Source organism: Arachis hypogaea, chromosome 19, assembly GCF_003086295.3.
Source record: "Arachis hypogaea cultivar Tifrunner chromosome 19, arahy.Tifrunner.gnm2.J5K5, whole genome shotgun sequence".
Lineage (NCBI taxonomy): Eukaryota > Viridiplantae > Streptophyta > Magnoliopsida > Fabales > Fabaceae > Arachis > Arachis hypogaea.
In genome coordinates this window covers 104207408-104228671 of record NC_092054.1, presented here as the reverse complement: position 1 = coordinate 104228671, position 21264 = coordinate 104207408, and the positions used below count along the sequence as shown (strand labels likewise).

General features: G+C 38.7%; 2 non-coding genes across 2 annotated transcripts; one reads left to right on the top strand and one right to left on the bottom strand.

The window, feature by feature from the left end:
- Window positions 1-464: 464 nt before the first annotated feature.
- Window positions 465-572, top strand: LOC112781343 (small nucleolar RNA R71). The gene has a single exon (XR_003192125.1). It is a non-coding gene; the product is annotated as a small nucleolar RNA R71 (small nucleolar RNA).
- A 13972-nt stretch (window positions 573-14544) lies between these two features.
- LOC112781120 (small nucleolar RNA R71) lies at window positions 14545-14648 on the bottom strand. Its single transcript, XR_003191914.1, has one exon. It is a non-coding gene; the product is annotated as a small nucleolar RNA R71 (small nucleolar RNA).
- Window positions 14649-21264: the final 6616 nt, after the last annotated feature.

Below are 21264 nucleotides of genomic sequence, written 5' to 3'. Positions count from 1 at the left end.
TTAAGGCTTCTGTTGGTCCTTCCATGAGAAATTTGGATGATTTCTCCATGAAGGATTATAGGTGTTTCCATAGGGTTCCCCATGTAATTCACCTCTGCTATTGCAGGGTTCTCAGGATCATAAGCTTCTTCTTCAGAAGATGCTTCTTTAGTACTGTTGGATGCAGCTTGCAATCCATTCAGACTCTGAGAAATCATATTGACTTGCTGAGTCAATATTTTGTTCTGAGCCAATATGGCATTCAGAGTATCAATTTCAAGAACTCCCTTCTTCTGAGGCGTCCCACTGTTCACAAGATTCCTCTCAGAGGTGTACATGAACTGGTTATTTACAACCATTTCAATGAGTTCCTGAGCTTCTGCAGGGGTTTTCACGTAAAGAGATCCTCCTGCAGAATGGTCCAATGACATTTTTGACAACTCAGACAGACCATCATAGAATATACTTATGATGCTCCATTCTGGAAGCATGTCAGTAGGACACCTTTTGATCAGTTGCTTATATCTTTCCCAAGCTTCATAGAGGGATTCTCCTTCCTTCTGTCTAAAGGATTGGATTTCCACTCTAAGCTTGCTCATCTTTTGAGGAGGAAAGAATTTGGCCAGGAAAGCACTGACCAGCTTATCCCAAGAGTTTAGGCTATCCTTAGGTTGTGAATCTAACTATGTTCTAGCTCTGTCTCTTACAACAAAAGGGAAAAGCATAAGCCTGTAGACCTCGAGATCAACTCCATTGGTCTTGACAGTGTCACAGATTTGCAAGAATTCAGCTAAAAACTGATGAGGATCTTCCTTTGGAAGTCCATGAAACTTGCAATTCTGCTGCATTAGAGAAACTAATTGAGGCTTAAGCTCAAAATTGTTTGCTCCAATCGCAGGAAGTGAGATGCTTCTTCCATAGAAGTTAGAAGATGGTGCAATAAAGTCACCAAGAATCTTCCTTGCATCTCCACCATTGTTATGATTTTCGGCCATGTCTCCTTCTTTTTTGAAAATTTCTGTCAGATCCTCTCCAGAGGGTTGTGCCTTAGCTTCCCTTAGCTTCATCTTCAGAGTCCTTTCAGGTTCAGGGTCAGCTTCAACAAGAATGTTCTTATCCTTGTTCCTGCTCATATGAAAAAGAAAAGAACAGAAAAGAAAATATGAAATCCTCTATGTCACAGTATAGAGATTCCCTTTTGTGAGTAGAAGAGAAGAGAAAAAATTCGAACACAGGGGAGAAGAGGGGGTTCGAATTATGAGTAGAAGAGAAGTGTTAGTAGATAAATAAATAAATAGAAAGAGATGAGAGGGGGAAGAACTCGAAAATTAAATAAAATGAAATAAAAATATTTTTATTTTTATTTTGACTATTATTTATAATTCAAAATTTAAAAAGAAAAATAAAATTAAATCAAATTAAAATTTAAAACAAATAGTTAATTAAAAAGAAATTTAGAAAAAGAGGGGAGGGGTTTTTGAAAATTGGTGAGAAAAAAGTAGTTAGATGGTTTTGAAAAAGATAGGAATTTTAAAACAAATTAATCAAAAACTTAAGTAGTTAATTGAAAAAAAATTTTGAAAATCAAATTTGAAAAGATAAGAAGTTAGAAAAGATTTTGAAATTAAGTTTTGAAAAAGATATGATTGAAAGATATGATTGAAAATTTAAATTGAAAAAGATTTGAAAAGGAAATTAAAAAGATTTGATTTTGTAAATTAAAGTTGATTACTTGGCTAACAAGAAACAAAAAGATATGATTTTAAAATTTAAAGATTGAACCTTTCTTAATAAGCAAGTAACAATCTTTAAAATTTTTGAATCAATCACATTAATTGTTAGTAAAGATTTTGAAATTATGAAACAAAATAAAAAAAGAGATTTCTTTTTAAATTCAATTTGAAACTTTCGAAAATATGAAAAAAAATGAAAAAGATTTGATTTTTGAAAAAGATTTAAAAAAGATAGAATTTTTAAATTGAAAATTTGACTTGACTCATAAGAAACAACTAAATTTTAAAATTTGTTTGAATAAGTCAACCCAAATATTCGAAATTTATGAGAAGAATAAGGGAAATATATTTTTTTTATTTTTGAATTTTTATGAAGAGAGAGAAAAAAGTTGTCATTTTGTTGTTTTTCTCTTTTTTCTTTTTATTAAACAGTAAAAATGAAATAAAACATGAAAATCATGAATCAAAACAACTAATGCATGCAAGAACACTTTGAATGTTAAGATGAACATCAAGAACACTTTGAATGTCAAGATGAACACCAAGAACTTATTTTTGACAATTTTTTTAGAAAAGGCACACATGCAAGACACCAAACTTAAAAATTTTTAATGTTTAGACACTAACAAATTGAAAATGCATATGAAAAACAAGAAAAGACACAAAACAAGAAAATGCAAAAATCAAACAAAGAAAATCATCAAGAACAACTTGAAGATCATGAAGAACATTATGCATGAGCTTTCGAAAATTTTTAGTGAAAATTAAAAATATGCAATTGACACCAAACTTAAAAATTGACACAAGACTCAAACAAGAAACATCAAATTATTTTTGGTTTTATGATTCTATAAATTTTTTTTATATTTTTCGAAAATTAATTGGAAAAAGAAAAATAAGGATTTCAAAATTTCTAATGAGAATTCCAGGAATCATGCAATGTTAGTCTAAAATTCCGGTCTAGGAATTAGACATGGCTTACTAGCCAGCCAAGCTTTCAGTGAAAGCTCCGGTCCAAAACACTAGACATGGCCAATGGCCAGCCAAGCTTCAGCAGAACATTACATACAACAGCTAAATTGCTGAGAAAGACAAAGAAGCTCCTCTCAGGATAGTTGAAACCTCGGTCCAAAAGATTAGACATGGCTTAACAGCCAACAAGGATTCAACATATCTCATGAAACTCTAAAATTCATTCTTAAAAATTTTGAAGAACATAGAATAATTTATTTATTATTTTTTTTGAAATTTTTCGAAAATAAAAAATAATAAAAAAAGCTTAAAATTAAAGTAAAATTACCTAATCTGAGCAACAAGATGAACCGTCAGTTGTCCAAACTCGAACAATCCTCGGCAACGGCGCCAAAAACTTAGCACGCACGTTTGCAATCTTAAATTCTTTTTCACAATTTCGATACAACTAACCAGCAAGTGCACTAGGTCATCCAAGTAATAAACCTTACGTGAGTAAGGGTCGATCCCACAGAGATTGTCGGCTTGAAGCAAGCTATGGTCACCTTGTAAATCTCAGTCAGGCGGATTCAAATGGTTATGGAGATTCGATAATTAAAATATAATTAAAATATAAAATAGGATAGAAATACTTATGTAATTCATTGGTGAGAATTTTAGATAAGCATATGGAGTTGCTTTTGTTCCTTTTGAACCTCTGCTTTCCTACTGCTTTCATCCAATCATTCATACTCCATTCCATGGCAAGCTGTATGTTGGGCATCACCGTTGTCAATGGCTACATCCCGTCCTCTCAGTGAAAATGGTCCAAATGCACTGTCACCGCACGGCTAATCATCTGTCAGTTCTCGATCATGTTGGAATAGGATCCATTGATCCTTTTGCGTCTGTCACTACGCCCAACACTCGCGAGTTTGAAGCTTGTCACAGTCATCCCTTCCCAGATCCTACTCAGAATACCACAGACAAGGTTTAGACTTTCTGGATCTCAGGAATGGCCGCCAATAATTCTAGCCTATACCACGAAGGTTTTAATCTTAGATTAGAAACCCACGAGATACACATTCAAGCTTGTTTGCATGTAGAACGGAAGTGGTTGTCAGGCACGTGTTCATAGGTGAGAATGGTGATGAGTGTCACATAATCATCACATTCATCATGTTCTTGTGTGTGAATGAATATCTTAGAATAAGAATAATCATGAATTAGATAGAAGAACAATAGTACTTTGCATTAATACTCGAGGAACAGCGGAGCTCCACACCTTAACATATGGTGTGTAGAAACTCCACCGTTGAAAATACATAAGAACAAGGTCTAGGCATGGCCGAATGGCCAGCCTCCCCAAATGGCATATGAATTCGAAAGATAGGGAAAAAGACCCCTAGTACAATAGTAAAAAGTTCTATTTATACTAAACTAGTTACTAGGGTTACAGAATTAAGTAAATGATGTAGAAATCCACTTCCGGGCCCACTTGGTGTGTGCTTGGGTTGAGCATTGAAGTTTTCCACATGTAGAGGTCTTCCATGGAGTTAAACGCCAGTTTGTAACTTGTTTCTGGCATTTAACTCTGCTTTGCAACTTGTTTCTGGCGTTTAATGCTAGAATAGGGCAGAAAGCTGGCGTTAAACGCCAGTTTACGTCGTTTAAACTCAGGCAAAGTATGGACTATTATATATTGCTGGAAAGCCCTGAATGTCTACTTTCCAACTCAATTGAGAGCGCGCCAATTGGGGTTCTATAGCTCCAGAAAATCCACTTTGAGTGTAGGGAGGTCAGAATCCAACAACATCTGCAGTCTTTCTTCAGCCTCTGAATCAGATTTTTGCTGAAGTCCCTCAATTTCAGCCAGAAATTATCTGAAATCACAGAAAAATAGACAAACTCATAGTAAAGTCCAGAAATGTAATTTTTAAATAATAAAATTTTATTAAAAACTAACTAAATCATACTAAAAACTATGTAAAAATAATGCCAAAAAGCGTATAAATTATCTGCTCATCACACTTGCCGGTAGTTTGTGTGCGGATACGTTTTTCGCCAATAAGGTTTTTGGCGCCATTACCGGGGATTGATTTAGATCAACAATGATTAATTAGGTGTTGGTCTAGATTAAGCATTTTTCTTTGTTTTTGTTAGGCCTACTAATTGTTTGAAATTTTATTTCTGCTAACTTTAACATTACTCTAGCAATAGAGTGTTCTATTTTTGTTTTTGGATTTGTTTGTGTTTGTGTATGCCAAGAGGTAGAAGAGGTGCATCCACCTCCTTTGATTCTGAACCAGAGAGAACATATTTGAGACTAAGAAGTGAAGCAAGAGGAAAGGGGGTGATTGGAGAAGAAGAGTCCGAAGAGGGAGATTAAGAGATGGAGGATAACCTCCACAATCCACCAGAGGATGTGGCCAACAACAATGGCCAGCCTCCAAGGAGAGTTCTAGCCTCCTACACCATCCCTAACCCAAGAAATTATAGGAGCAGTATCCTTACTCCCAATGTCCATGCTAATAATTTTGAGCTCAAGTTACAACTTATCACTCTAGTTCAGAATAATTGCCAATATAGAGGAAGTGTTTCAGAGGATCCAAACCAACATCTCTCTATTTTCTTGAGAATTTGTGACACTGTCAAAATCAATAGAGTCCACCCTGACATTTACAAGCTACTCTTGTTTCCATTTTCTCTAAGGGACAAAGCTTCTCATTGGCTAGAAACCTTCCCGAAAGAAAGCATCACCAACTGGGATGACTTGGTTAGCAAGTTCTTAGCCAAGTTCTACCCCCCTCAAAGGATTATCAAGCTTAAAACTGATGTGCAAACTTTCAAACAACTAGAGGGAGAGTCATTATATGAAGTCTGGGAAAGATATAAAGCACTAATTAGAAGATGCCTAGAGGGAATGATCAGTGAGTGGGTTGAGCTCCAAAACTTTTATGAAGGTCTAGACATGAAGGCAAGAGAGGCTCTAGACTATTCTTCAGGAGGATCATTGCAAATGATGAAGACTACACAAGAGGCACATGATCTCATAGACATGGTTGCCAAAAACCAATACTTCTACTCTTCTGAGCACAACCAATCAACCTCCAATGGTGTGGGGGCAAAATGAGGAGAGCTATGAAGAACAACAACATAAACAAGTTCAATACATGCACAACCAAGGATCTGGACAAAATGAATTCCATGGGGACACTTACAACCCCTCATGGAGGAACCACCCAAATTTGAAGTTGGGAGAAAACCAGAATTCATGGCAGAGAAACTCCAATCTAAGCAACCTCTACAACACAAACCACCACAACTATCAACCCACTAACCAAAATCCATATAGAAAACCCCAAAACAATCAACCTACATCCACCTTCTATCTACCAAATAATCCCTCAACTAACCAAAATAACTTCCATCAACCATCAACATCCCACACTCAACCACAACCATAACAAGAATCCTAAAGAATCTCCAATTTGGAGATGATGATGGAGAAAATTATAAAGAACCAAGAGATGACCAACAAGAACTATGAAGCTTCCATGAGAAATCTGGAGAGGCAAATTGGGCAACTGTCCAAACAACCAGCTGAAAGGCCAATCAATTCCTTCCCAAGTGATACTATCTCTAATCCCAAGGAAGAATGCAAGGCAATTCAACTCAGAAGTGGAAGGACACTAGAGAATGACAAAGTTGGTAGTAAGAAAGAGGAAGAAGTTGAAGAGAAGGACCAGGAGAGTCCCAAGAAGAATGAGGAATCACAAGCCTCAAAGAAGGGGAAGCAAGTCTTAGAGGAGCAACCACAAGAACAGAGGAAGGAAGTAAAGCCTTACACCCCTCCTCTACCATACCCTCAAATGCTGCATAAAGAGATCAAAGATTAACAATTCCCCAAGTTTTTGGAGATTTTCAAGAAGCTGGAAATCAATCTCCTACTTGCTGAGGCATTAGAGCAAATTCCATTATATGCAAAATTCCTCAAGGAGCTCATCAACAAGAAGAGAAGTTGGAAAGAAAAAGAAGCTGTGATCCTAACTCAAGAGTGTAGTGCTGTGATCCAGAAAGGCCTACCACCAAAACTCAAGGATCCTGGAAGTTTCTTTCTACCATGTACCATTAGCAGCATGCCAATTGATAAGGCCTTGTGTGATTTAGGCTCAAGCATAAACTTAATGCCACTCTCTATGATGGGAAGGCTATCCATAGAGGAGGTGAAGCCTACAAGAATGTCTTTACAACTAGCAGATAGGTCGCTCATCATACCTAATGGAGTGGTAGATAATCTCCTAGTTAAGGTGGGAAAGTTCATATTTCCAGCAGATTTTGTGATTCTAGATTTGGATGAAGAAGGAAGTGATTCTATCATATTAGGAAGACCTTTCTTAGCCACAGCAAGAGCCATCATAGATGTAAGGAAAGGAGAGATGATTCTAAGGGCACATGATGAACAAATAACTCTTAACGTCTTCAAGGAAATGCAACCTCCTATGAAAGGAAAGACTGCATGAGGATTGAAGAGGAGGACTTAAATTGGAAGGAAAAGCCCAATGAATCACTAATATACTCACCCTTGGTAAGGAAGAAATACATTGAAGAAAAATAGAAGGGTCATGAGAACATCAAATCTGAGGAAGAATTGCAAATAGAGTGTCCAGAAGCAATCACTGAGAAGAAGGCCCCTGACATAAAGCTTGCTGCCAAGAAAGGAGAATCATCAAAGAAAGGGAAGAAGAAAAAGAGAAAGGTTCCAAAAGGGAGGAAAAACAAGAAAATTCCAACTGAAAGGTTCTTAGAGGGAGATAAAGTGAAGCTAATTTACCAACAGTTGGAAACATCTCCACATTCTGACGAATATTACATTATCACCAGAATACTCTCATTGGAGCATATAGAGATTGTCCATCAATGCACAAGAAGGAAGCTTACAGTGAGAGGGGACAAGCTGAGACACTATGACCATCAGCCACCCTAACAGAGAACTAATGTCAAGCTAGTGACAATATAAAGAAGCGCTTGTTGGGAGGCAACCCAACTAGAGGTAACTTTCTTTTCCTAGTTGTTTCAATAAAAAGTTAGGATTCCCTGTATTGCAAGGAGTTAAGTTTGGTGTTGCACACCAACATGAGTTTAAAAAGGGTGACTGTGTAATTTTAAGTTTGGTGTTCCACCATATATTTTATGATTGTAACCCTCCAAAGAGCAACATCAGTCATAAACTCCAAAACAATCAGGGAAATTACTTAACAGTTATTCAACTTCTAGTTCATAGCTAGTACTTAATAAAATCACAAGGTTGCATGTATGTAATCAATCTGCTGCGTAATAGACATTGGCAAGAAACTAAGTTTGGTGTTCACACACCAAAGTATGTTCAAAAGCCTACAAATACTCATGCATGCTAACCATTTTTCAAGTGTTTGAGGGAGAAGCAACTTCCTCCATTATTTCAGAATGTCATTCAACTTCTTGGAAGGACTATGCATCATCACCAAAAAGACTACAAAAGCTAAGGAGGATGATGAAACACTAAGCAGGAAAACACCAAAAGGTTGTATTATTGCTTAACTGTTATGCTTTGAAGTGTTTTGATTAGAAGTCTAAATGTACCCCTACTAATTAGTTTATCTTTGTTTATATTCTGTTTGTTTCCTTTAACTGTCATTTAAGTGTTCTAGTCTATGTGTTTGTTTCATCCTCATCTTGCTTGAATGTATGCTTTGGTCCCTTTTTGATTGAATAAAAGAAAAATGTTATGAAACAGAAAGAGTAATAGTCCAATTTGGTAGGAAATAGAATAAGGTTAGGTGGTGGTACATGTTTGATTACTTAGCAAGTTCACCAATAAAGATAAAGGGTAGAATGTCCTCTAAAATATGAACTTAGTTGCTGTTTGAGAAACCTTTGTGAAAAAAAAAATCCTTGGAAGAAAGAAAGAACAAGAAATAAGGTAAGAAAAGCCGACATTGGTGGTAAAGTTGGAGGCCATCAACAGCCAGCACCAACGTTGGCAGCCAAAAAGAAAGAAACAATGAATAAGCTAGGAATTAATAGCTTGATCCTTGAGACACACGCCAGTGGTGTTTATTTGTATTAGGATCTGCTTGGATGATTAGGTTCTAAGGAGTGTTTAACACTCGGTAACTTGGGTTAACTAACCCGGGATTATTAACCAAAAGTCCACCATGAAGAGCAACCTAATTACAAGGCATTTAGTGACCCAAAGAGGTGCTGGGCATCAATGTCTCTAGGATGAATTGCAAGCCAAATGTCTGTGGTGTGTATGTGTTGAGGATAGGTTTGTGTTAGTAGGTCTGAAGGGTGCTTCATCACCCAACACCTTAAGCCAACTGGGTTGGGAGTGTTGACTGAAAACTTACCTTAAAAGGCTGCCTCAACACAGAACACTAAGCTCAATAAAGAATAAGTTTCTAAGTAAAAGAAAAGCACCAAGGATCAATGAATAAAAAGGTTTCACAGCAGCACCTTAGTAAGTACTTAAAGAGACATCTCAAACCTAGAAATCAATAAGAGTTGAGCTTCAGAGACGTCATGCATGAAACCCCATGAACCAAGTTTGATTATCTTCTAATTAGGAATCATAATCCTCTCTGTTTTCATTCATTCTTTCTTATGTTTTACTCCTTGCTTGGGATCAAGCAAGATTTAGGTTTGGTGTTGTGATGCCTAGGCATTTTAGACTAGTTTCACAAGCCTTTTTCATTAGTTTTCATTAGGTTTCATGCACTTTCTTGAGCAATAAGTAAGTATTTGGATGAAAATTTCATGCATATCTTGATTCAATCAAACATGGTTAACTATGTTCATTTTTATGAGATTTATGCAAGAATTTACATGATGCTATGAATGATGCAAAATCTTGTGATTATGGCAAGGCTTTGATGCATTTGTTTGGTTGATGATAGGTGAAAAGAAGCAGAGGAATGGCAAGGAAGAAGCAGAGAAGGCAATGTTGGAGCCAAAGCTGGCTCACCAACGTTGCCTCAAACGTTGGTAAAGAGAAAGAAGAAGCAACGTTGGAGCCAAAGCTGGCTCACCAACGTTGCATCAAATGCTGATGAAGGAGGAAGCAACGTTGGTGGCCAAAGTTGGCTCACCAACGTTGCCTCAAACGTTGCTAGGCAAATGTTCCAGGCTCAAGGTGCAACATTTGTGGCCATTTGGCTCACCAACATTGCTGTCAACGTTGAGAAAATATGGTGCCAATGTTGGACGAAACGTTGGTGAACCAACGTTACCCCCAAGTTCTTGATAAATTTCATTTTTTGGAGTTGAAAAATTATGCTATGATGCGTATGCGTCATCGTACGCGTGAACGTGAATTTTAGCCAGTCTCGCACACGCGTGAGCGATGCACACGTGCAAAAAGTTGTTTTGACACGTACGCGTGGACGACACGCACGCGTGGACGACACGCACGCGTGGGCAGACGACCAACATTGGGTCAAATGTTAGTGGCAACGTCCAGAAGGATTTTGCATGCAACGTTTGGGCCACCGTTTGCACAGAAATGTTGGTAACCAACGTTCCCACCAACTTCAATACAAAATGGCACCCATGCAGAGAATGAACGTTAGTTTGCAAACATCCCCATCAACGTCACTAAAACCCACTCTCAACTAGCTTCAACAAAGGCCAAAGCCCACATCCAAAGACTTCAAGACTGAATGAAGAAAGTGTATAAATAGCATAGAATTTAAGTTAGAAAGAAGGCTGGGAAGAAGGGACCCTAATTGGGAAACCCTGAAATCATTTTCTTGGTACTTTTCATTTCATTTTTGATTGCACAATGATGAACTTATCCCCCACTTCATTAGGGGGAGGAGCTCTATTATAATCATAATGAATCAATGAAATTCTTCTTCTTCTCAATCCGCTTTAGTACCTATAGGATAACTTCTATTTTGATTGGAATTCACTCAATCCGGAAGGAGGTTTGAGTTGATCAATGCTTGTGTGAGCCTCGAAAGGGGAATCACTTGCATTAGAATTGGAGCTCTATCCTTCACTATTTTCATGACCAACACCATTCGGGAGGAATTGAGGTCTTGAAGATTAATGTGGCTTATGGATAAGAGAAAGTGCTCTAACTCTTCTTATGACAATTAGATCAAAGAATTGGCAAGATTGATTGTGATTAGAGAGATTGGATTGCCAAGGAATTAGGATCCAATCAATTTCAATCCGTCATAGATCTATTCATATGATTGAGAAAGGAGTTGAGACCCATTTGATTCATGATGGATTATGATATCTCCAATCCCTAATGAATCTTTCTCTTTGATTTTCTTCAATTCAAATTACCCTAAATTTACTTTGATTGTTTACTGCTTCCTTTAGTTTTCCCAGCACCCAATTCCCATTTACATTTCATACAATTTACAATTCATGCAAGTTTACGTTTCATTGCCCTTTTAAATTTTATGCCCTTTTAATTTCTTGCGATCTAAGATTTAGCTTATTTACATTTCTTGTCATTTAAGATTCTTGCTATTTACTTTTATGGATTTATTTCTTCTGTCCTTAACATTTTCCCATTTATGTTTATGTCCTTTTACTTCTAGCATTTATTTTCTTTCAATTTATATTCTGCTCATTTAATTTCACCAAAGTCTTTTAAATATTAGCTTAACTAGACTCATTACGCAACTAAAGTTGCTTGATCCATCAATTCCTGTGGGATCGACCTTACTCTGATGAGTTTTACTACTTGATGCGAACCAGTACACTTGCTGGTAGTTTGTGTGCGGATACGTTTTTCGCCCATCACCCCTGTCTTTGTTGCTCTTCTGTCATGGCTCTGTGATCTTCTCTTATTTCATGGAGGATGGTTGATGCCAGGGCATTTTGGCCAGTTTTACTGACCTTTTCTTTACTATTTTAGGATAGTTTCATGCACTTTCTTAGTAAATAAGCAAGTTTTGGGTAAATATTCACTTACATCTTGATTCAAGAAAACATTGTGAACTTTACATGATTTCATGAGAATTATGCATGAATTGAATGATAAAATGGATGATGCATGATCTCATGATCAAGAACCAAGCTTTGATGCACTTTATTTGCTTGATTTCAGGACAAAGGAAGCAAGGAAGAGCCACGTTAGTAGCCACGTTAGTCTAACTAACGTGACCACTAACGTGGAATGGGAGCTAGCTTGCAACGTTAATGGAAAAAGTGATCACCAATAATGCCTTCGAAATCCATCATAGCCCATGTTAGTGGCCACGTTAATTGCATTAACGTGGAAGCTAACGTGGAGGAAAAGGGAAGCTCCAACGTTATTGGTAAAAGTGAATAGCACTAACGTTCCAAAAAAGGGCACACTTGGCCACGTTAAGAGTCACATTAATTACATTAACGTGAACTCTAACGTAGGAGGAACAAATGATGGACCAACGTTAGTGATACTCACCTTTGTCACTAACATTGGAGATGGTAATCACCACCACGTTAGTGGTCACGTTAATGCAATTAACGCCAGACACTAATATGGGAAGAAGGGGCGTTTGAAGCGTTAGTGACAAAGGTAAGTGTCACGAACGCTCTCGAAGCTTGGGCATGCCCATGCTAAGGGCCACGTCAGTTACACTAACGTGGATCACTAACGTGGGGAAAAGAAGTAAGGAGCAGCGTTATTGTAAAAGGTGAATGCCAATAACATTTGCGAAGGACCAAGAGCCAACGTTAGTGGTCACGTTAGTGCCACTAACGTTGAAGTTAACGAGGGTCAATTAGGTTTGGAGCGTTAGTGAAAAAGGTTATCGTCACTAACGCTTTCGAACCCAAATTTACACTTAACGTTAACGCCACTAACGTCCTAACTAACTTGCTACCATGCCTGACTCACTTTCTCTCTGCAAGCAAAGCTAAGCCCACTGAAGACTGTAACTGCTTCAACTAAAGATCCAAAGGCCCATATCCAAGACTTGAAGAGCCAACTAGAAGATCAGAAGAGTAGTATATATAGGAGTAGTTTTGAACTAGTAGGGAGCTTTTTTGGGCATTTTGGAGAACTACACTCTATATATTTTACTTTCTCTGCAACTTCTAGTTTTTATTTTAGAATGCACTTTTCATTTTTGCTTTCCATTCCCAGAGCTATGAACAACTAAACCCTTTTCATTGGGTTAGGGAGCTCTGTTGTAATTTGATGGATCAATAATAGTTTTCATTATTCTTCTTCTTTCTTTTCTCTTGATTTTACTAGAAAGCTTTCAATCTTCATCCAATTAGGTAGTTGTCATGGAAAAGAAGCTATTCATACTTGGATCTCTTCGGAACCTTGGAAGAGAAATGAAGAGATCATGCTAGAAATGCTTTCTCATGTTGGACCAAATTAGGGTTTGGATGGATATAGTGATATATAATCCTACCAATACTTTGATTTGGGAATGAATGTGGTATAATCAGTGACCATACTTCATCTCTTCTCATGAGCAATCAAATCAAGGAATTGGATAATTGTTCAAGTTTAGAGAGATTGGGTTGCCAAGGAATTGGAATCCAATCACTTAAGATTGCCAAGGAGATCAATGAATACATTGATTGAGGAAGAGATGAGAATGAACTTGATCCGGAGAATACAGCATCTCCTAAGCCCAATGAATCCCCCATTTCTTATCTTACCCATTCTCTTTATTATCTGCCATTTACTTTTATGCTGATCTTCCCAAATCCCCATTTAAGATTCTGAAATTTACTTTATGCCATTTAAATTCCGCCATTTATTTCCAGCATTTACATTCTCTGTTATTTACTTTCTCGCCATTTAATTTTCTGTAATTTCTCAACTCAGTTTCTGCTTAGCTCAACTAGAACATTCTTCTAACTAAAGTTGCTTGACCAATCAATCCCTGTGGGATTCGACCTCACTCTATTGTGAGTTTTTACTTGACGACAATTCGGTATACTTGCTGAAGGGAAATTTGTTGAGAGACAAGTTTCCGTGTATCAAGTTTTTGGCGCCATTGCCGGGGATTGATTTTGTATCAATAATGATTAAGTTGGAGGATAACTAGATTGTGCATTTTTTTTCTTTTTTGTTTTGTTTTAATTCCTTTTGAGTGATTTACTTTTAGTTTTACTTATTTTCTCCCCTTTAACCCTCACCAATTTGTTGTGTTTTTCATCATTAATTACAAGTCAGTTAACCAACCCACTAACTGTTTGATATATTGCACCACTCACACTAACAGCATTCCTAACAAGAGTAATTTCTCCATTCAATTTCTCTCTTACTTTTTGCCGTGTTGGTTGTATGACAGGTAGAAGAAGTGGGGCTTCAACTTCCTTTGATTCTGAACCTGAGAGGACCTACCTTAGATTAAGGAGGGAAGCAAGAAGAAAGAGAGTCATTGGTGCTGAAGAGGAGGAAGAGTACTTTGAACCAAACATGGAGGAGAATATGAAGAACCACCATGAAGAAGAGGCTCACAACCATGGCAGAGAAAGTCCAGCGAATCATACTGGGCAAGAGAGAAGAGTCCTAGGCTCTTATATCAATCCAAACCCAGAAAACTATGGAAGTAGCATCCAAAAGCCAACCATACATGCCAATAACTTTGAACTAAAGCCCCAGCTCATCACCCTAGTCCAGAACAACTATGCATTCGGAGGAAGTGCCCAAGAAGACCCCAATCAACATCTCACCACTTTCCTAAGGATATGTGATACTGTAAAGTCTAATGGTGTTCATCCTGACACCTATAAACTGCTTTTGTTTCCCTTCTCACTCAAGGATAAAGTAGCTAAATGGCTGGAATCCTTCCCGAAGGAGAGTTTGACAACCTGGGAAGAGGTGGTGAACAAATTCTTGGTGAGATTCTACCCTCCTCAAAGAATCAACAGGTTGAGAGCTGAGGTACAAACCTTCAGGCAACAAAATGGTGAAACTCTCTATGAAGCATGGGAGAGGCTTAAGGACTTGACAAGAAGGTGCCCACCAGACATGTTCAATGAATGGGTGCAGTTACATATTTTCTATGAGGGTCTTTCTTACGAATCAAAGAAGGCAGTAGACCACTCATCCGGGGGATCTCTGAACAAAAAGAAGACCATTGAAGAAGCCATAGATGTCATTGAGACTGTAGCTGAGAATGATTACTTCTATGCTTCTGAAAGGGGCAATACTAGAGGAGTGATGGAGCTGAACAACATGGACACGCTGCTGGCTCAAAACAAGATGATCACCAAGCAGCTGGCTGACCTTACCAAGAAGATGGAAAGGAACCAGGTGGCAGCAGTCACCACCTCATCAACAGCCCAAGAAGGAGTGAATGCAGAGGATGAGGGTGACCAGGAATAAGCCAACTACATTGGGAATTCACCCAGGCAGACCCATGATCCATACTCTAAAACTTATAATCCTGGTTGGAGGAACCACCCAAACTTTGGGTGGAAAAATCAACAAGATCAAGGCCAAGATCAGAGACGTCACAACCCCAACAACAATGCAGCTCACCAACATTCCACACAGAGATCATATCAGCACCCACCTAACAATACCTCTCAACATCCATATCAAAACCAAAATGGCCCTTCTCATCCCTCCAATCTCAACTCACCATCATCCGAAGATAGACTCTCAAGGATTGAGACTCTACTTGAAGGCATATGCAAGGAAATCCAAGACAACAAGGTGTTCAAGGAGGAGGTGCGAGCCAATATCAAAAACCAGGGAGACACCATCAAGAGGTTGGAATTTCAAGTGGGATACCTATCTGAGAAGATTCCCAAACCAACTGACAGCTTCCCAAGTGACACATAGAAAAACCCGAGAGGTGAAGCAAAGAAAGTGAGATGGGAAGAATGTAAGATGGTCACTATAAGTGATAAGGGGACTGAGAAAGGGCTGAAGAAACCCTTAGAACACTCTGGAGATATTCCAGTAGATAAACTGATGAGCGGATATTTTATACGCTTTTTGGGGATAATTTCATATAGTTTTGAGTATGTTTTTGTTAGTTTCTAGTCTATTTTTATTAGTTTTTAGGAAAAATTCATATTTTTGGACTTTACTATGAGTTGTGTACTTTTCTGTAATTTCAGGTATTTTTCTAGCTGAAATTGAAGGAGCTGAGCAAAAATCTGATTCAAGCTGAAAAAGGACTGCTGATGCTGTTGGATTCTGACCTCCCTGCACTCAAAGTGGATTTTCTGGAGCTACAGAACTCAAAATGGCATGCTCCCAATTGCGTTGGAAAGTAGACATCCAGGGCTTTCCAGCAATATATAATAGTCCATACTTTGCACAAGGATAGACGACGTAAACTGGCGTTCAACGCCAGTTCTCTGCCCAATTCTGGCGTCCAGCGCCAGAAAAGGATCAAAAGCTGGAGTTGAACGCCCAAACTGGCATAAAAACTGGCGTTCAACTCCACAAATGGCCTCTGCACGTGAATTGCTTAAGTCTCAGCCCAGCACACACCAAGTGGGCCCCAGAAGTGGATCTCTGCATCATCCATCATAGTCCACTCATATTTTGTAACCCTAGGCTACTAGTTTAGTATTTAAACAACTTTTAGAGACTTATTTTGTATCTCATGACATTTTAGATCTAAACCTTGTATTCTCTGACGGCATGAGTCTCTAAACCCCATTGTTGGGGGTGAGGAGCTCTGCTGTGTCTCGATGAATTAATGCAAGTATTTCTATTTTCCATTCAAACACGCTTGTTCTTATCTAAGATGTTCATTCGCGCTTAACTGTGATGAAGGTGATGATCTGTGACATTCATCACCTTCCTCAACCTATGAACGTGTGCCTGACAACCACCTCCGTTCTATATCTGATTGAATGAGTATCTCTGAGATCTCTTAATCAGAATCTCCGTGGTATAAGCTAGAACTGATGGCGGCATTCATGAGAATCCGGAAAGTCTAAACCTTGTCTGTGGTATTCCGAGTAGGATTCAAGGATTGAATGACTGTGACGAGCTTCAAACTCCTGAAGGCTGGGCGTTAGTGACAGACGCAAAAGGATAGTAAATCCTATTCCAACCGGATCGAGAACCAACCGGTGATTAGCCGTGCTGTGACAGAGCGCGTGAGCATAGTTTTCACTGGAAGGATGGAAGGTAGCCATTGACAACGGTGATCCACCAACACACAACTTGCCATAGGAGGAAGTGCGTGCGTGAACAAGAAGACAGAGGAAAGCAGAGATTCAGAAGACAAAGCATCTCCAAAACTCCAACATATTCTCCATTACTGCATAACAAGTAACCTTTGATCCATGCTCTATTGTTTATTTGCAATTCAACTGATAAACATAATTGACTTCCTGACTAAGATTTACAAGATAACCATAGATTGCTTCAAACCAACAATCTCCGTGGGATTCGACCCTTACTCACGTGAGGTATTACTTGGACGACCCAGTGCACTTGCTGGTCAGTGGTACGAGTTGTGAAAAGTGTGATTCACAATTCGTGCACCAAGTTTTTGGCGCCGTTGCCGGGGATTGTTCGTGTTTGAACAACTGACGGATTATTTTGTTGCTTAGATTAGGAAAATTTTTCTTTTTGGTTTAGAGTCTCTTATTATTGTTCTTGGTTAAAAATATCCTTCTTTAAAACAAGTGTTACATTTACTGCCCAATTGGCTAGAGCGTTAGTCTAAGCCCGTGGCAGTTTGGTACACTCTTTTTAAAACCTTTTTCATAAATAATATTTTTTCTATTAAATTTTGTGCCAAACTTTAAGTTTGGTGTTTTCTTGTTGATTTTGCTGTGTTTTTTGAAAATTTATTTTGGTTTTCTAAAAATTTTAAGTTTGGTGTTCTTGAGTTTTCCTGGTGACTTGATCTTAAAATTTTTAAGTTTGGTGTTCCTTAGTGTTTTTCCCTCCAAAATTTTCGAAAATAAGGAGCATTAGATCTAAAAAAATTTTAAATCTTATGCCATCTTATTGTTTTTCTCCTTCCTCTTAAAAATAAAAAATATCCTTTCTCTCTATTTTGAAAACAATTTTTCGAAATATACCTTTAAAAATTCAGATTTTTATTTCAAAATTTAAAACCTTTTTCAAAAATCATCATATCTTTTTTTTTTAAAATCTCATAACCACTTTCTCTCTCCTCACTTTTTCGAAAATCTTTTACTCATTTTTATTTATTCTATTTTGATTTATTTTATTTTCGAAATAAATTAATAAATAAATAAATAAAAATATTTTTTCTATCTTACATCATCTCCCTTTCTCCATCATGGATCTAAGCGGAAATGAACAGTCCAGGAGGACTCTGGGGTCATATTCTAACCCCTCTACTGCTTCATATGGGAGTAGCATCTGCATACCCTCCATTGGAGTCAGTAGCTTTGAGTTGAATCCTCAGCTCATTATCATGGTGCAGCAAAGTTGACAGTATTCCGGTCTTCCACAGGAAGAACCTACAGAGTTTCTGGCACAGTTTCTACAGATTGCTGACACAGTACATGATAAGGAAATAGATCAGGATGTCTACAGACTATTACTGTTTCTATTTGCTGTAAAAGATCAAGCTAAGAGGTGGTTAAATAACCAACCTAAGGCCAGCATAAGGACATGAAAATAGCTGACAGAAAAATTCCTGAATCAATATTTCCCTCCAAAAAGGATGACACAGCTAAGGCTGGACATCCAAGGCTTTAAACAAGGAGATAATGAATCTCTTTATGATGCCTGGGAGAGATACAGAGAGATGCTACGAAAATGCCCCTCTGAAATGTTTTCAGAGTGGGTTCAGTTAGACATCTTCTACTATGGGCTTGCAGAAGGAGCTCAGATGTCTCTAGATTACTCAGCTGGTGGATCTATCCATATGAGAAAGACAATTGAAGAGGCTCAAGAGCTCATTGATACAGTTGCCAGGAATCAGCATCTGTACCTAAGCAGCAACCCTTCCATGAATGAAGAGGTTGAAACAGTAACTGCTGAATTCAGTACTGTAAAACAAGCTGCTGAATTCAATCCGCAATTGGATTTTCTAACAAAGCAGCTAGCTGAATTCAAGGACAGGCTACAAGAGACAAGGATAGCTAATATACATATGGACGAACAGTTTAAGCAAACAAAGCAGCAGCTATCAAGGCAAATAGCAGAAGAATGCCAAGCAGTTCAATTAAGAAGTGGGAAAACATTAAATACCCCACCTCAAGGCATCAAAAAGTCAAGAAATGAGCAACCCACCAAAGATTCAACTGAGGACAGTAAGAGCCCAGGGAAAAATAATTCTGGCGCTAAAACGCCAGAGAATTGGTGGAAGGCTGGCGCTGAACGCCCAGACCATGCCCAAAACTGGCGTTCAACGCCAGAAACAAGGCAGGATTGGCGTTCAACGCTACAAATGGGCAAGAATCTGGCGTTGAACGCCCAAATAGGGCAGAATCCAGCGTTGAACGCCCAAAATGGGCACAGTTCTGGCGTTCAGACGCCAGAAGCAGACAAGGAGCTGGCGTCCAGTTTCACTCCAGCTTCTGACTCTGGCACTCAATTGCCAGTGAGGGACCAGACACACACAAGTGCTGATAACAACCCCTCTAAAAAGGCTTCTTTAACCACTAAGGTTGAGGAATATAAAGCCAAGATACCTTATCCTCAAAAACTCCGGAAAGAGGAGCAGGATAAGCAATTTGCTCGCTTTGCAGATTATCTAAGGACTCTTGAAATAAAGATTCCATTTGCAGAGGCACTTGAGCAAATACCTTCTTATGCCAAGTTCATGAAAGAGATCTTGAGTCATAAAAAGGAGTGGAGAGAAACAGAAAGAGTTTTCCTCACTGAAGAATGCAGTGCAGTCATTCTGAAAAGCTTTCTTGAAAAGCTTAAAGACCCTGGGAGTTTTCTGATACCATGCATATTAGAAGGTGATTGCACCAAGACAGCTTTATGCGATCTTGGGGCAAGCATCAACCTAATACCTGCATCCACTATCAGAAAGCTTGGTTTAACTGAAGAAGTTAAACCAACCCGGATATGTCTTCAACTTGCTGATGGCTCCACTAAATACCCATCAGGCGTGATTGAAGACATGATTGTCAGGGTTGGGCCATTCGCCTTTCCCACTGACTTTGTTGTGCTGGAAATGGAGGAGCACAAGAGTGCTACTCTCATTCTAGGAAGACCCTTCCTAGCAACTGGACGATCCCTTATTGACGTCCAACAGGGGGAAACAACCCTGAGAGTCAATGATGATGAGTTCAAGTTGAACGCTGTCAAAGCCATGCAGCATCCAGACACATCAACAGACTGCATGAAAGTTGATCTTATTGACTCCTTGGTAGAAGAGATCAACATGGCTGAGAGTCTCGAATTAGAGTTGGAAGACATCTTTAAAGATGTTCAGCCTGATTTGAAGGATTCAGAGGACATGAAAGAGCCTCTGAAATTTCTTCTAAAAGAGGAAAAACCTCCTAAACCCGAGCTCAAGCCATTACCACCATCCTTGAAATATGCATTTCTAGGAGAAGGTGATACTTTTCCAGTGATCATAAGCTCTGCTCTAAGTTCACAGGAAGAGGAAGCACTTATTCAAGTGCTAAGGACACACAAGACAGCTCTTGGGTGGTCCATAGGTGACCTTAAGGGCATAAGCCTAGCTAGATGCATGCACAAAATCCTATTGGAGGATAATGCCAAACCAGTGGTTCAACCACAGAGGCGGCTAAATCCAGCCATGAAGGAAGTGGTGCAGAAAGAGGTCACCAAATTACTAGAGGCTGGGATTATTTATCCTATTTCTGATAGCCCCTGGGTGAGCCCTGTTCAAGTCGTCCCAAAAAAGGGAGGCATGACAGTGATTCATAATGAAAAAAATGAACTGGTTCCTACAAGAACAGTTACAGGGTGGCGCATGTGTATTGACTACAGAAGGCTCAATACAGCCACCAGAAAGGATCATTTTCCTTTACCATTCATAGACCAGATGCTAGAAAGACTAGCAGGTCATGATTATTACTGCTTTTTGGATGGCTATTCAGGCTATAACCAGATTGCAGTGGATCCCCAGGATCAAGAGAAAACAGCATTCACATGTCCATCCGGAGTGTTTGCTTATAGAAGGATGCCCTTTGGGCTATGTAATGCGCCTGCAACCTTCCAGAGATGCATGCTCTCTATTTTCTCTGACATGGTGGAAAAATTTCTGGAAGTCTTCATGGATGACTTCTCAGTATATGGAGACTCATTCAGCTCCTGTCTTGATCACCTGAAACTTGTTCTGAAAAGATGCCAAGAAACAACCTAGTTTTAAACTGGGAAAAGTGTCACTTCATGGTGACTGAAGGAATTGTTCTTGGGCATAAAATCTCAAACAAGGGAATAGAGGTGGATCAAGCAAAAATAGAGGTAATTGAAAAATTACCACCACCTGCCAATGTTAAGGCAATCAGAAGCTTTCTGGGGCACGCAGGATTCTATAGGAGGTTTATAAAGGATTTTTCAAAAATCGCAAAACCTCTAAGCAATCTGCTAGCTGCTGACACGCCATTTGTGTTTGACACAAAGTGCCTGTAGGCGTTTGAAACGCTGAAAGCTAAGCTGGTCACAGCACCAGTCATTTCTGCACCAGACTGGACATTACCATTTGAG